This window comes from Physeter macrocephalus, chromosome 19 (assembly GCF_002837175.3).
Source record: "Physeter macrocephalus isolate SW-GA chromosome 19, ASM283717v5, whole genome shotgun sequence".
NCBI classification, from domain to species: domain Eukaryota; kingdom Metazoa; phylum Chordata; class Mammalia; order Artiodactyla; family Physeteridae; genus Physeter; species Physeter macrocephalus.
This window is the reverse complement of record NC_041232.1, coordinates 46,142,100-46,160,059: the sequence shown is the minus strand read 5'-3', so window position 1 is coordinate 46,160,059 and position 17,960 is coordinate 46,142,100. Positions and strand designations below refer to the sequence as shown.

The 17,960-nt window shown below is 36.9% G+C and overlaps 1 pseudogene; it reads left to right on the top strand.

Annotated features, from left to right (window-relative positions):
• Positions 1–1,644: 1,644 nt before the first annotated feature.
• LOC102976385 (elongation factor 2-like) lies at positions 1,645–16,217 on the top strand (annotated as a pseudogene).
• Positions 16,218–17,960: the final 1,743 nt, after the last annotated feature.

Sequence of the window (17,960 nt, the reverse complement as noted above, 5' to 3'; positions counted from 1 at the left end):
GGCTTCCCTGGTGGCGCAGTGGTTGAGAGTCCGCCTGCCGATGCAGGGAATACGGGTTCGTGCCCCGGTCCGGGAAGATCCCACATGCCGCGGAGCGGCTGGGCCCATGAGCCATGGCCGCTGAGCCTGCGCGTCTGGAGCCTGTGCTCCGCAACGGGAGAGGCCACAACAGTGAGAGGCCCGCGTACCGCAAAAAAAAAAAAAAAAAAAAAAAAAAAAATTAAGAATGAATAAAGTCCCACACTAGGCTTATTGTGGTTACGTTTAGAAGCTATCAGAGGCCTGCTTTTTATTCAAGCAAGGCTGTTCTAGCATATTTCAATTTTGGAAAAACAAAGACTAATCTTTTTGGGAGATAATTCTTTGTAGGTGCAGATATATGTGAAGTGATCAAAATAAATTCGATTTATGAACCAATACTTTTTCTTATAGTAGCTGTGCCTTATCATATCTCATAATTATCTATACATGGTCCAAAAGTGTTGAAAAATGAAAAGGTTACATTTTAGGTGGGAGAGAAATAATTTTATAAGCAGGTGCTTATTTTTTACATGGAGTGACTGGAAAACCTAGCACATTAGAACCTAACTCTCACAGTGAAGCAATCTCAAGTTCAAGCTTACTTTTGTTAACAAACAGATTCTCTGGTTCCAGGGGTTGCAAATGTTCTATATCCTCTAGTTTGAATGATTAATGAAGATAAGTGATGTACAACGTGGGTACCTGAAAAAAAAGAATATCTAGGTGAAAGTGACTTTTCTTTTCATTTTCTAACTCATTAAGTATGGTTCCCTGAATTAAAAGACGTCTGTTTAAAAAAATTTATGGTTTCCTTTCTCAAAGAGAAATTATATTATTTATATTATATACTATTTTCTCTCCCCTACAGGATTTAGGTAATCCATTCAGAATGTAAATATGTCATCGCCGTAGGTGACATCCCTTTGCAGTTTGCACATCTATTACTTTTTCCTACGTGATAACATGATTCTTCTATTACTTTACTGTATAATTATCTCTGCAAAAAATGTTTTTTTTTTTATTAATGACTGATGGCTAAACACTTTTCCTATATTAATTTGCTCTCTCTTCCCCCAGTGTGTATGAGCATGAGCCTGTGTGTGTATAGGGATTGCCAGTTCCAGGTCCTTTGTTAATTTTTTCTGTTTGTATGTTTCATTTTTTAAACCAAGTTTTCTAACTATTTATATGTTAAGCCAGAAACTACTTTGTTACCCACGTTTTAATAATCTCTTCCTGATTTGAGTGATATTTTTTATAGCAAGGTGGCTTTAAATTTTTGTGGAGCCGTATCTTCTCTAGAACATTATGTGTTTTGCTGCTATGCTCAGAGGCCTTTCTCATCTTATTTTCACATAAACAGTTTCCTCTAGCTGTTGTTTTTCTTTTACATTTAAGCTTTAAATCTATTTAATTTTGAGACTAATTCTGTAGTCTCAGAGACTTTGTAATCATTTCCCCTGATTCCAAAGTTCAACCAGGTTTACATTTTACAAATGACTGGAACATATTGCACAGTTTATTCTTATTTTAAAGTCAACAGCACATTAGAGGGTCCTGAGAACTCTTTTATTACTTCTGTTTCACCCTAGGAACACTGGCCCTCTTTAGCAGGAGTACAGCATGGTGGTCGACTCCAGGGCTAAATCCAGTGCTGCACCGCCAGCTACAAGACACTGGAGAGTGCTTTCTCCTTTGCAAAATAGGGCCGGTAATGGTACCTAGCTCACAGGTTGTTGTGAAGAGTAAATGCATATGTGGTATGTTTTAAATATAAGCTATCATTTTTGTTTTCCTTTGGTCAAGACCCCTCTATTTCATTAGTCAGTAATATCTCCAAATAAACTGAAACTTTGGGAGGGCAGTGGTTATTCTCATACTTTTCTTGCATTCCACAAAATGTCTATTAGAAATAGGTAGAAGTGATCTATAAATAGTTATGAAAATTCTAAAAAAGTAAAATCAAAAGGCACATTTCTTCAGGAGCAAAAGCTATCTCATAGTAAAATGGAATATTATTTTCTAATTAATAAAGAATTTATTCCATAAGAATTTTAAAAGTCAAATTTATAAGAATTTGTTATTTTACATTTGAGACAAAGAAGTTATTGAATATGAACGACAAGTACTTTATATTTTGTCATACTTTATATTTTGTCAGCAAGTGTTTCTCAGTACACTCACTGTAAAATCATTTGATGTGACTCAGAGGTGAAATAATAATTTAATACATGATATTGACCTACGAAATAATTTAATGTCATAAAAACTGACTTGATTTGCTTGCCGTTCTTTATGTCTCAAGTAATTGCCAAAAGGTGAAAGCTCATTTCTCAAATTCAGAATACAGTACAAGATATCTTTATGAATATATGTGTAGAAACTGGTTTTTTCAGTACTAATTTGATTTGCAGAAAAAGATGACATTTAATCTTTCTGAAGATGTGCTCAGCTTTAGTAAAACCGTGAGATGTAATATTTAATGCATCTTAATCTGTTGAATGTAATACAGACATAAAGTCAATAGAACTCCATCAAAGAAAGAGAGAAGAGATTAGGAATCAGAGGAATAGAGTTTAAAGATTTATAAAAGAAACTATTATAGGTATGAATAGAAAAAAATGTAGAAAAATGCCTTGTCTTTTTGCAATTTTCATTACTATTTTGCAATAGCCTCAACATTGTCACAAAACAATCTATTGTATAACAAAAAATAAAAGGATTAGAAAAACTATGCTGTTTGTGAAAGCAACACTCAAGGCAGAATTTATATAAGAAAGTACAGGGAGAAGGAGTAAGTAAATTTGTTTTGTGATGAGAAGTAAAAGGAGACATTATATATATTACACTCAATTACATAGAGACTTAAGGAAAGGAAGAGTAAAAAGAACGTGCAAGGGATGACAGCATGGAAGTGTAAGTAAGGCTCGTTTTTATGACTGGTGTGGCTGGAATATAAAACATGTGGTAAAGAGGCAAGGAATATTTTTATTCTCATGGACATGTAACTTCTAGGCCTTGTGTTAAAATTCCTTGGTATTACTAAAAATATACAAGATATAATCAAATTGATGAATACCCTGAGGATACAAAATATGTACCCTAGAATATTCTTTTGTACCCTAAACACGTAGCACTGTGACACAAACAAGATACAAACTGAAAATTGTGAAACGAATCATGAATGGTTGAAATGAAATAAACTAGGAATTATCGAATATTAAAGTGAAGTGGCTCTTAGAAAGTAATTCAGTCCAGTCTCTAGACATTTTCTAAGTTCTTCCTATACAATATTTGAATGATTTTGCAGCTTCTCCTTAATCACTTTTAGTGATATAATGCTTTCTACCTCACAACATAGCTTTGCTCACTGTTGGAAAAACTGGAATTATTAGAAACATCCCTGCATGATTGACAAAATATTCTTCCTCTTGGTGTAGAACCACCACCTATGAGTTTGCCTGCCATTTTTGGAATAGGGCCTCTAGGAGGGTCTGCTTGGTCTTCCCTATCTTCTCCCCAAACCCATCACCCCCCAAATTATAGTGAGTGCAGCTATGTAAATAGACAGCAATTTTACCCCGGCCATAACTGTGGCCAGGAATAGAAAGCAGGTTCAAACTAGTACAATAATAATATCCTGACTTCCTAGCAATAAGGAAGGACAATATTTGATTGGGTCAAATATAGGCACTTGGTCCAAGTAAGGCCAATTAAAATCCTCCCGAGATAACTGGAATCAAATCTGAGAAAAAGTCAACATTTCTTTGGTATCTGAATCTCTACAATATAAAACTCAGGAGGTGTCAGCAACCAAGATTTCTGAAACACAGAAAAAGTCAAGTTGTAGAAGGAAAACTAGAACAAGTATGAAAAGTATATCTGTGGCTGCGGCACAGAGAATGCTGATGGCATTTGAGTCCCTGTATTCCTGCTTCTCTTACAGATGGACTGCTGATATTTTCCGTTAATTAACCAGTGTCTGTTCTGTAAATACTCCTTTTAATGTTGTAGTTTTTCCCTGTTTTTGTTTTGTGTGTTTTTATGTTTTCATTTCTGCTAATGCTGAATTTCTCTCATCTGCAACTAAAGAAGAACCAATATAACAGGCGGTCTGGTTTAGTCATTTTAGGTCGTTAGTCTCAGTAGTGATTGGTCACCCTTCTGCTCAGTCAGGTTCCAAATCTCTGGTTACTGGCCTTGGCCAGGATCCTGACTCTGATTCCCATCTGCTGCCTTGCTTGATGGTTTGCATTCATACTCTGTGCTCTTTACTGGCTATATTTATACTGGTTTAGGGATTTAGAAGCTATATAGATAGAATATTTGACATAATTTTTGTTTGAACCATAATTTTAAATGAGCTTAAAAATCTCAGCTCACGATAGGGTAAAAAGTTGGAAAAAAAAGTAATTACTTTTGAATATTATAACAGTTTATGAAGTACTTCCCATTGTCAGATCTCTTAAAAAAATCTTCTTTGTGAAAAGAGTGTAGATTTTAACATTTAGATTAGAATAAAATAAACCAGCTGAATTATAGATAAAGCCAGTGAGAGTAAACAAATAAATATGGTGTTCATAATTACTGGAAGAGTATCAGTATATTTGCACTGTTTACTGCAAAGAATGTGTGAATGAATCATGGCTACTGAAATGATTTAAGGTAAAGTTGCATAATATTTTTATGAGAATATGAAAGAACAGGAAAGTAGCACATTAACTTCATAGCCTTATCAAAGCCATTAAAATAACAAGGATACAACAAACAGCATCTTACAAAGATAAAATCTATAAATACAGACAACTTATTAAGTTTTAGAAGAGCAGATGGTACTTTCTGTCACTGACTTTAAGGCTTTAAATTTTGTAGGTGTTGGCTATGAGTCTCTAAGTTGTCTAAATGCTGACTTTTGATATTGTTTGTGGATCTGGGCAATGGGTGGCTGATTTACATGCCTAATTCCATTAAAAATATTTATCTTCAAATAAAAACACTGGATAAACTAGGAGAAGATCTTTGTAATGAATATTAATAACAAAGGACTATATCTAGAACTGTTGAGATTTAAAAAAAAGGCACAACCCAGCATGTATTTCCCCATGTTTATACCCTAGCGATACTCTAGTATAATTCACAAAGTATAAAGGAATCTTATAGAAGACTTAGTTACAATAGGGAAAATATTTGAAAAAAACTGAAATGATCATCAACAGGAAACTGAACAGAATTCTATACAGCAGTGAAAAAGAATGAAATACAGCTATATGTAACAACAGATAAATCTCAGAAATGTACTAAACAAGTAACAAAGCTGTAGAATGATTTGTAGGGTATAATATCATTCATATAAAGATGTAAAACTCTAAACCAGTATTATAGAGTATATTGTTTTGAGATACATATGTAATAAAAATAAACTGAAACATGGGGATTATATATTTGATGGTTGCAATTTCTGGTTAGGGAAGAAGGGAACTGTGACCACTGAGGAACACTGGAATTTGAATGTTACTGTTAACCACTTATTTCTTAGGCTGCATTGTAAGATGCAAAGTTTTTAAAAAATATTGCTATGCAATATTTCACAATAAGAATATTTAAAACAAACAATTACAAATAAAATCATGAGAGGAAATGGCTAAAATGAGAAGGTTTTCTGTCTAGAAAGATAGGTAGCTCAGAAATTTCATTTTTTAAACAAAATTTGAGGAACATAGTGATTTGCCAAGATGCCAGTCTAAGAGTGGTGAAACAAAAGGAATTCTACATGTCATATGCTATTCAGGTTTGGAAACAAGCAAAAATTCTAACTGAAAACTGAAACAAAGCCAATGCCAAAAAGCATGACTAGAAGGAGGGGAAGGTGACAGTCCCAAACCATATCTGTAGGATTATAAGCTGATTGCAGGTATTTCATTCTTTCATGGATTTTTTTTCAGTTCATGCATCCTTTCATTTTCAACAAGACCTTTTTGAACCCCTCCAATGTGCCAGGCATTGTGATAGATCTGTGCTGTCCAACATAGTATCCACTAGCCATATATGGTGATTTAAATTGAAATTAATTAAAATGAAATACAATTAAAAATCTATTCAGCAATTACATTAGCCACATTTCAAGTGAATAGTGATTCTAAGTGATCATGTGGCTTAGTATAATGCTTACCATTTTGAACAGCACAGATCTGGAACACTTTCGTCATTGTAAAAAGTTCTGTTTAATGGTACTGTTATAGATGCTAGGACGACAGCAGTGAGAAACATAGACTGAATTTTAATGGAAAAAAGAGGAAATAAAGGAAACGATTATAAACTTGTAATATATGTTAAGTAATAATGAGTCATTAGAAGAAAATATAGTAGATTAAGTGGATAGAGAGAGAGTGAAGGGGATGATCTGATGCAGGGATTTTCATAACGAATGATAGCAATGGAAGGAAAGGCATTTCCATTTATTGGGAGGGAACTGAAAAGAAAAAAATGTGTGGCTTCACAAATGCCAACAGAAACAACTGTTTTAAGAAAAGAGCACAAGAATTTTACAATTGTAATTGGAAGCAAAAAATCAGGAGGGAGAATGTTATGAGCTCCCTGGCACAAGTAGAGGGATAAGACAAACCAGTAGAGGGATACCCTGCATTGTCAGAACAGGAAGAAGCCATGAAGGGCACAGATGTGTTTGGTGATATTAAATTAGAATATAAATCTGATTCCTTCTAATTCCTCTCTGAAGCAGGGGGTGATATTTTTCAAAAGAGACAAATTGGAAATAGAGAGTTTAAGAAGATGTAAGGTTTGAAACAACTGATGTCTAAACTTTTTTATCCTAAAATTAACACTCTCCCTTACCTACCCTTCTTATGACTCTACTCCTCCTCATGACCCAATTTCTAGAACCAAATTATTCATTGTTTTCCAACTGAGTGGAACCCATTCCAGCTTTAATAACCTAGCCCAATTCAATAATCATATCTGTAATTCTTTCATCCCCTCTTCCAGTAGCCTTACATGTTCTCTAATAATGTAGCTCATGTCCCATCTTCTCAGGAATCTGTGTTTTTTGGTAGTAGTGCACTGATAAATATTTAATAACCACCTCTCAAGACAAAAACAAAAACAGAAATAAGACCTGATTTGTGGCATTTGCTGATTTTCACGGTGTAAATCTACTCACCATGGCTGATGTCAAAGTACCACGTGGTCTCAACTGACTTGCAAAATTAATGAAAATTTAACAATCAGCTTTCTGGCAAGACCTGTGAAGGGCAAGTTAACAAGCTAGTCTGCCGTGGTGAAAACAGTCTGAGGGTTTCTGGCAGCAGGGATCAGGCCCAGGCTGATAGGATGCTTTGGATGAATGTCAGCTGGAATGTTCTAGACCTTTTTGTTGTTATTTTCTGCTCTTGCATTAGGGCTGGTTCTAGAGTTAATTATTTACATTTACTCTTTCTGGGCCATTCTTAGCTCATTCCTGCTTTAGGACTTTTGCATCTCAGCTCTTCCTGGATGACTCTTCCCTAAGCTCTTTTGGCACATTCTCTCAGTTCATTATAGTCAGCCATCAGTTTCTCAAAGAGGACTTCTCCCTGATACCCTCTTTAAAATGGACTCCCTCCCACCTCCACACTGTCTCCTCCAATCACTGCTCTGCTTTGTCCCACGTGTTATGGTATGTTTATATTCATGATCATTGTCCAAAATTTTTTCTAAGTTCCATTGTGACATGTTCTCCTATATAGTTTATTTATAGTTTGTTTCTTAATTTCCACAAGCATGAGGATTTTCTAGGTATCATTTTTTTTCTTTTCTTTTATAGCTTTATGTATTGTAAGCTTTTTATTTCAAGATAATTATAGATTCACAGGAAGTTGCAAAGAAATATACAAGGAGGTTTTCTGTCTGCTTCACCCACCATCCCTCAATGTTAGCATCATAAGTTACTATAGTACAATATCAAACCACAAACCATAGAGCTTATTCAGATTTCACCAGTAATACATGCACTTATTTGTGTGTGTATATATAACTCTATGAAATTTTATTACATGTGTAGCTCTGTGTAAGCACCACCATGATCAAGATACTTAACTGTACATCATCATAATACTCCCTGATGTCACCCCTTTCCCACCTCTAGCTCTAGACAACCAATGATTTGGTCTCCATCTCTATAATTACGTTATTTCATGAATAAAATGGAATATGCAATACAAATCTTTTTGAGATTGGCTTTTTCTTCAATCAGCATAATTAAACTGGGGTTCATCCAAGTTGTTGAGTGTATAGAGAGTCTGTTCCCTTTTATTGTGGGGTAGTATTCCACATTACAGATGTACACAATTTGTTTCACTATGCACCACAGAAGGTCATCTGGGTAGTGTGCAGGTTTTGGGTAGTATGAACAAAGCTCCTAAGAATATTCTTGCATAAGTTTCTGAGTGAAAATATGTTTTCCTTTCTCTGGGATATATGTTTAAGAATGCAACTGCAGGGTCATATTGACAAGTCATTTTTAGTTTTAAAAGGAACTGCTAAACTGTTTTCCGTAGTAGCTATATCATCTCACACTCTAACCAGCAGTGTATAAATGACCCAGTTTCTCCACATCCTTGCCAGCATTCGGTGTTGCAACTATTTTTTTGTTTGTTTTAGCCATTCTGATAGGTGTATAGATATCTCACTGAGGTTTTAATTTCTACTTCGTATTGCTCAGAATAGGTTGTGGGTTCTAGCTCCCCACTGGATCTTCACTGACACTTCCTTCACCGGGAGAGGTAGGAGTGCCTAGTCACTGCTTCAGACATGGACACCACTGACAACACAGAGAGGGTGTGGCCTCGTTACTGCTGGACTGCAGTAAAAGTTGCGACTCACTATTAAGCTTGCTCTGAGGCCACCCCAGTGGGAAAGACAAGAGGTACTCATTAGTGCTGTTGCGAGGTGTGGAAGTCCAGTCTCCCCACACAGTATCCATTGATGATGAGATGGGGAGGCTTGCCTCCAACCAGTGGGGATGGAAGTCCTGGATTCCTACAGGACATGAGAGTCTTCTGACATTTACCCCAGCAGGAAATAAGGGGTTCCTTGTTTCCACCTAGCAAGAGTGGAAATCATCTAGGCTCCTCACTCTGCCTTTGTGGGGTCAGTTTTTTCTGTGGTGTTTGGCTGGAGTGGAGAGATTATCCAGATGTATTCTCTCTTGCTAAGCTGCCCCTTTCCTGGTCCCTTGGCTAGAGAGAGCAGGCTTTTGTCAGAGCGTTATTTGGTCTGCATGCATTGGCATATCTGGGTTTCTGGTTTCTTTAGCTTCAAGTCTGGGATGTATAAGGCAAAAAGAAAATCTTGGAAACTCACCATCTCATTGTTCCTCTGATCTCAAGGTGCCTAGCCAGTTTGCCTTCTTCTCTCCACCTTTCAAAGTCTTATGATTGTTTTATATATCATGTCCAGGGCTTTTTGTTGTATGTAGAGGAAGGAATAGGGATAACTACATTCACTCCATCTTCCTGAAAGTGGAGGTTGAGCACACTGAATTTTATGCTTGCTTCTGTATTTTCTGTATTGTTATATTCAAGATAGTTTTTTGCCTGAACTTTTTCACTAATTCTTTCTTCAGTCTTGTCATACCTGCTTTTAAATTGAACCAGTGAGTTTAGAATTGCAGTTACATAGCAGTTTGCAGTTCATGGATTTCTAACTAGCTTCTTTTCAAATCTGCAATATCAATTTACATAATTTTTCGTTCTGAAATTTAAAATGTTGATGTTATATTTATAAACATGTTAAGCATAGTTGTTAGGTGGTTTATATCTGATAATTTCACACTCTGGAGTAACTTTGGATCAGTTTCTGCTATCCTTCCTTTTCTGTTGACTTGTGTTATCTAGTCCTTTTGTGTGTTGGGTTCCCTTTGAGTTTGTGCTGGGTAAGAATCACCTTAATTCACTTTCGTCTCATGAGATTTTGAGGCCATTATTGCAAGCAAATTACATTGGTAATTCTCTCTACCTCTGTATATATTTGACTTGGTCCATAATAAAACATATTTTAAAAAAAGGAACTGAGGGAATGTAAAGAAGAGATGACAGCAAGGTTTAACTTTATCATATGAAATGAAACAATGTAGGTTCTAGAATTCGCAAAGGGCTTTGAGCCCACAGCTTCAATGATGAATACAAATTATCTAGTACTCAGACCCAGTGTCTGTTTAAGCTAACAGCAGAGCAGGGGATCAAAGATGCCTCTTTAATGAGAATTTTTATATTTGGTTTTCCTAAATAGGTTCATAGAAGTCCTCACAGGAAAAAGAGTATATTGTTGGTTTCCTTACATTTTAACATAATTTAGTATTGATTTTTACATATGTAAATTGCATACTATTAGAAACCTATCCTGACATTACCAGTTCTTGAGTTGACAATTTTTAGTGTGATTAAAACTAATTTTGATTCATGATAGTTAAATGCTTTTCTTTTTAATTAGGTTTCAAAGGACTGTAAATAACCATGCCTGAAAATAAGATAATTTCCTATTCTTCCACTGGAGGAGAGCAAACAAAGAAAGGTAAGTTTATCCTTAAGTGATTTTCTTTGAAACTAGGTCATAGATAAATGCGACTCAGGTCACTCACAGAAGAAGACAGTTGTAAGGACAGTAGTCTTCTCCAGGACCAGGGGGCACAAAACCAAAATTTACTGGGATCAAGAAGGTGAGGTAAGCAAAAGGAGTAAATCAGTTTAAGGAAAACCCACTGTATGGATTATAATCAATTTCTTATATAATTACTACTGAACTGCAGTATAAGCAGTACCATAGGTAGGTAGTACAATGGTCTGCTGGAGTCAGCTCTTACTAGCTCATGTGAGCCAATTGTATACATCTCTTCTCAATTCCACTCCACTGACTGGTTGAAATTGGTGGTATGGTGACAGGTGGTTATGAAAATTTTACCAGCACACCACTGAAGAGAAACATACAAAATTAAAAATGAAAAAAATACTTGTATAATTCTATTTTAAAAATTGTATTAGATTTTACCACATTACTTTGCAACTTGAGCCCCTTTTGCATCTTTTATTCTGCATCAGGTTAGCAATATCATGTCTTTGCCTGATATAGAACAGAGGTAAGTAAATTACAGCCCATGGGCCAAATCTGGTCAGCAGGCCTTTTTGTACAGCCCAAAAGCTAAGAATAGTTTTTACATTTGTAAAGGGTTGTAAAAAGAAACAAAAGAAACAAAACAAAGACGAATATGCAACAGAGATAGCATGTGACTCACTAAAGCAAAAATTTTTACTATCTAGACCTTTATAAAAAAAAGTCTGCCAATCGTTGGTATAGAATTTTGTCTGGAATACTTAACTGGGAACAATAGTCTTCATATGAGTTATCCATTGCTGCCCTAAGGCCATGTAACAACCAACCACAAAAAATGCAGGTACACAGAGCATCATAAACATTCATTTTAGCTCACTTGTACTGGGTGGTTCTCAAGTGGGCCCAGGAAGGCTCACTCACGCATCTGCAGTAAGCCATAGGCCAGCTAAGCATCATTACAGATCTTGCTCATTTGAGCTGGGCCTTCACAGGCCTAGGGTGTTGGCTGGGAAAACCACGCTGACTCAGCCCTGCACCATGTTGTCTCTCATACTCTTACAGCAACCTGACCTTGTGGTTTACGAGGGGGAACAGAGGGTCACAAGGCCAAGGCTCAGAACTGGCACCCTATCATTTCTGCTATATTTTATCAGCCAAAGCAAGTCATAGGACCAGCCTAGAGTCAAAAGGCAAGGGATTAGACTCCACCTCTTAGTGGTAGATGCTGCAAAGTCACATTGCAAAAGAAGGTGAACACTGGAAGGAGAAAATTAGTGGGGCTATTACTGCAATCAAAGCACTACAGTCTTATTTGGGCTATAAAAGAAAGCAGTCATTTAGTATTCCAAACATAGTTGAGGATATAGCACAATGGATTTCATGTAGGATTACGAATCTTGCGTAGGGTTTTTAGTGGCTTAGCACCACATTTACTTTCAGAATATTTCAGTAAGTTTGGTTTTTAGCTCTTTATTCATTCTATTAATATTATTTGACAAAATTGATGTTATTTCATTTTCACAGATTTTATGTAGTGAAGTTTAAGCAAAAACTGTTCATGTCTGGAAAATGACTTCAACCTCAGATTAGCAAACTGGACCAGGTTTCTCACATAAAACAATTTTCTCAAAGATACAATTTGGAAAGAGATAGGATAATCAAATTGTACTTGTGCCTATCTCAAGTTTAAATATTTGAAAAGAACTATTGAAAATTTTTGGATTAATTATAATGTTATTAAAAACTAATAGTTTGTTCCAAGACTTCAGAGAGCTGAGCTGGTGACTTCCCTTTGAATAACCCGACAAAGACTCTTTATTTTGTACTGGAACATAAAGTGACCAGTCCATACTGGATTGCAAGCAAAAGCTCTTGTATGTGGTACATTAAGGGAAAGTTAATCATGTTAAACACGACAGGACACCTACTTTCTGTCTATGCAATGGAGAAATATACAGTCAGATAAAACCACACATCACATTATACAGTGGAATGTAAGTGTTCTTTGATATAGGTTATTCCTGCAAATGCATACAAAATGGAAATACATCTGGCTGGCTAAGTGTGTGGAAAATAATATGGTTAATAAATTGTCTTTTGAAATGTACTTAGTAAGTTCAGGATATTTGTATTTAAATGACATTAGGACCAATATTTGGAATGCTGGCATAAACAGTGATTATCAGTTAAAATTAATTTCTATCTCTTTGGCATCATACCATCATTAAGCTCCCTATCCTCTTTGTAAGACAACAACAAATACTATAAAGAACATTCAGCTTATCAAGCAAAGCATTGAGATGTCCATGTTCAAACTACAGAAACTTAGCAGTCTTAGCAAATTTTAAACTTTTAAGCCCAAAGCAATCTTTGCTGGATGATGTATTGAACCTAATTATGTACCAACCTTTGAAAAAGTTTGTCATTAACATCACAAGAACACAACCTCAGATCTTATTTATTAACTTCTACCAGATGATATTCAACATAATAATACTCTTCTTCACATCAAAAATAAATCCTTTTCTTATATTGTGTAAATCACACTGCAACTACTGTGGTTATATCAAAATTCTTATTATACTATAAATAAAGCTTAGCAAACTGGATGATTATTCTGTGCTCTCAGTTGAAATAAAAAATAAAACAAATTATTAAACTTTCCAATTGTTCGTAGAGTCACAGCCATATCTTAAACATGCTGACCAACAGTATTTTCACATGACTCCTATTTACAAACAGTTAGCTCTGGGATACTAATTTCTATTACAAATAAAAGTACATTTTTACAAACTTACCGCCTGTAATATTTGGATTCTCCGGCAATATATTCAATAAAGTGCATTTCATGGCAGCATCACTTATTTACTTATATTATTTACTTATATTAAGATACTGATATTGCCTTAGTTTTTCTATGTATTGTTTTTCATAATGTATCCTTTCCATATAAAAGGCAGAGACTGTATAATATTGTTTTTTTAGAGAAGAGCACCTTTCTATGTTGAAATAGGAAATATTTCATACATGTAAAAATATCTGTAACATATGTAAAGGACAACAAACACTGATAAAATCGAGTATCTGTGCACTCATAGTGCACATTAAGAAACAGTACACTGTGTTCTCTCATCTCTTCCAAATCACATTTAGTTTTATATATGTAAATATGCTAATATACATTTATTATATAGTTTTACATATTTAACCTCATAATTTTAACTTCATTAATTCACTAATATTAGACAATCTGAAAATGAGTTAATATTTTTACTTTCTTCTATTGTTTAGTCTAGATCCTTTAGTACTCTGTTAAATGTAGGCAATAAAAATGTGCTCACCTATCTCCCTGTTCCTGATTTTTAAGATGAGACTTTTAATGTTTCACCACTAAATATGATTTTTTTAGTTTTTTTAATAGTTTACTATAAATTGTGAACATGTATTGAATTTTATTTACTTCACTTGGTTAAACTTTACATGTAGTGATACAATATTGTTAATAATGTTTTATTTTTATATCCTCTTATGCAATATTTCTGCTTTACATTCATAAATTGTATTTGTTTCTTCTGTTTCTTCTCTTTTGTCTTGATCAGTTTTGCCAGATGTATTAATTGGTGCTATAATTTTCAAAATGGTAATTTCTCACCTTTTAAATTATCTCTAGGGTTTTTTTCTTGTCGTTGGTTTGCTTTCTGTTAATTTCAGATATTATTGCCCCCTTATCTTCCTTCTACTTTCTTTGGGTTTGTTTTCCCATATATTCTTAATTTGGATGCTTAAATCACTAATTTTCAGCCTTTTTTCTTTTCTAATATAATTACTTAAAGTTACAAATTTCCCTTCACATATCATAGAGATAATAAAAAGGACTGGATGTCAAATCAGACTCATATGAAAATTGACTCATCATGCAGAGATTCACTCAGCATGTAGCTTTATTCAGTGCTGATATCAATACTACTGTATTTAAAAAATTGAATTATGATTCTTACACTACCATAAAAATTCACCTCTTTCAATTGGGTATTTTCAGTATATAATCACAAGGTTGTGCAACCATCACCATTATCTAATTCCAGTACACTTTCATAACCCCAAAAAGCAGCCCTATACCATTAGCTGCCACCCCCCATCCCAGCCCCCGGCAACCACAAAGCTACTTGCCTTTCGGTAACATCGTGGGCCTGGTGGGTGTCGACCAGTTCCTGGTGAAGACAGGCACCATAACGACCTTTGAGCACGCCCACTACACGCACTCACGTGAAGTTCAGTGTAAGCCTGGTCTTCAGGCTCGCTGTGGAAGCCAAGAAGCCGGCTAACCTATTCAAACTGGTCATAGGTGGAGGGGCTGAAGCCGCAGGCCAAGTCGGATCCCAGGGAGCAGTGCACCATCAAGGAGTCGGGGAACACATCACTGCAGGTGCTGTGGGGCTGCACCTGGTGATCTGCCTGAAGGAGCACACTTGCATCCCCTATCAAGAAATCCAGGGCTTCCCTGGTGGCGCAGTGGTTGAGAGTCCGTCTGCCGATGCAGGGGACGCGGGTTCGTGCCCCGGTCCAAGAAGATCCCACATGCCGCGGAGCGGCTGGACCCGTGAGCCATGGCCGCTGAGCCTGCGCGTCCGGAGCCTGTGCTCCGCAACGGGAGAGGCCGCAACAGTGAGAGGCCAGCGTACCGCAAAAAAAAAAAAAAAAAAATCCAACCATGTCATCTGGCACCGTGAGAGCGTCTCCGAAAAGTCGAATGTGCTTTGCCTGTCCAATACCTGCAACAAGCGCAATCCGTTGCACATGGAAGCGCGGCCCTTCACCAATGGCCTAGCGGTGGACATCAGGAGCACGGTGTCCGCCCACCAGGAGCTCAAGCATTGGCCTGGCCAACTACCTGGAAGAGAAGTACGAGTGGGATGTGGCCTAGGCCCGGAAGATCTCGTGCGCCGGCACCAGACCCGATATCCCCACCGACATCACCAGGGATGTGCCGTCCCTCAACGAGAGCAAGTACAGCGTCGTGGCCGGCCTCCAGTGGGGGCGCTGTGCCAGGAGAACACGCGGGCGTGCGTTTCGAGGTCCTAGATGCGACGCCGCCCAGGGATGCCACTCAGATCGCCCCGACCGTCCGCCCGGCGCCGCCTCTACGCCGCATGCTGACCGCCAGCGCGGGTTCCTGGAGCCCAATAACTTGCGGAGTGCCGGGGTCAGGAACAAGTGCTTGGTGGCGTCCTGTACAGAAGCGGGGCCGCGTCTTCGAGGAGTCCCAGGTGGCCCGCACCCCCATGTCGTGAAGGCCTACCTGCCCGTCAGCGAGCCCTTTGGCATCACCGCCAACCTGCGGTCCCACACGCGCGGGCGGCCAGGCCTTCCCCCGTGTGTGTGTGTGTGTGTGTGTGTGTGTGTGTGTGTGTGTGTGTGTGTGTGTGTGTGTGTGTGTGACCACTTTCAGTCCTGCCCAGTGGCCCCTTCGCCAACACCAGCGCCCCAGCCAGGTCGTGGCGGAGACGCGCAAGCGCAGAGGCCTGAAGCAAGGCAGTCCAGCTGCCCAACTTCCGGGACAACTCACGGAGCAGCATCTGCTCCGCCATGATTGACTGCAGCATCAAGCCGCGAATTCTCCTCGAGACACCGCGAGAACGTCCGGACGCAGTGATTCTCCGCCTATGGGATTTTAGGGTCCACTCGGTGCCACCTCTCAACGTTAATGCCTGTTACCCTTTCTGCTGACATTTATATCAGGACTTCCGAGGTAACAGAATTGCCCTCACAGCAGGGATTTATTTGGCGAGTGGGGGGTGTGGGGAGGGGGAATGGGAGACCGTTTTGGACTTTTCATAGAAATGAATTGATAAAATAGTTGGCATTGTGTGTCTGCCTTCTTTTAAACTGGAATTTTGTCGAGATTCTTTTTTTTGTGGCTGAGTAATATTCCATTGTATGTATATTCCACATATTGTTTTATAAATTCATCAGTAGATGGGTGTTTGGGTTGTTTCCACTTTTGGACTATTATGAATAATGTTGTTATGAATATTCAAGTACAAGTTCTTATGTGGACGTTTATTTTCATTTCTGTTGGGTCTACACTTTGGACTGGAATTGCTAGGTCATTTGGTAACTTGATATTTAACTTTCTAATTGCCAATTTTTTTCCAAAGCAGCTGCAGTGTTTTACGTTCCAAATGGCAATGTATGAGGATTCCAGTTTTTCTACCCCCTTGTCAACACTTATTAAATTTTGGTATTTTTTTAAACTTTATTATAGCCATTTTAGTGGGTGTGAAGTGGCATCTTATTGTGGTTTTGATTTGCATTTCCCTAATCACAAATGATCAGGATTTTTAAATATGTTTACTGTCACTTGTGTGTCTTCTTTGGAGAAATGTCTCTTTAAATCTTTTGCCCATTTTTAAATTGGGTTATTAGTCTTTTTCTGTTCTTGAGTCATAATAATTCTTTATATGTTTTAGAAACTAGACCTTTATTAGATATGTGATTTATGAATATTTTTGCTTATGGTACGGGTTATGTTTTCTCTTTTTTGGGGAGTTTTTATGTGAGTTTTTAAAAATTGAGCTACAGTTGATGTACATTGTTTCAGGTGTACAGTAAAGTAATTCAGTTATTTTCACTTTCTTGATAGTGTCCTTTGCAGCACAAAAATTTTTATTTTCATGAAGCCAATTTAATTTTTAAAATTGCTTGTTCCTTTGATGTCATATTTACCCCTTCATTTTCTTATAAGAGTTTTATAGTTTTAGCTCTTGCATTTAAGTTTATGATCCATTATGAGTTAATTTTTGTACATGGTTTGAGGTAGGAATCAAAATTCATTCTTTTACATTCATATATTCAGTACTATCTGTTGATAAAAAGACTATTCTTTTCTCATTGACTAGTCTTTGCACCCTTGTAAAATTCAACTGACCTTAAATATGGGTTTATATCAGGAATCTCACTTCTATTTCATTGATCTACATGTTTGTCCTTGTGCCAGTACCACACCGTCTTGATTATTTAGATTTGTAATAATTTTTGAAATCAGGAAGTATGATTCCTCCAACTTTGCTCTTCTTTTTCAATATTATTTCAGCTAATCTGGGTCCCTGGCATTTCCATGTTATTTTTAGGGTCAATTTGAGAATTTCTGAAAAACAACAACAACAAAAAGCTGCTGGAATTTGATAGAAATTGCATTGAACCTATAGATCAATTTGAAGAGTTTTGGTGTCTTAACAAAATTGTCTTAGAATCCACTAACAGAGGATATTTTTCTCTTTATTTAGGTATTTAATTTTTTCAACAGTTTTGTAGATTCTAGTGAAACTTGTTTAACC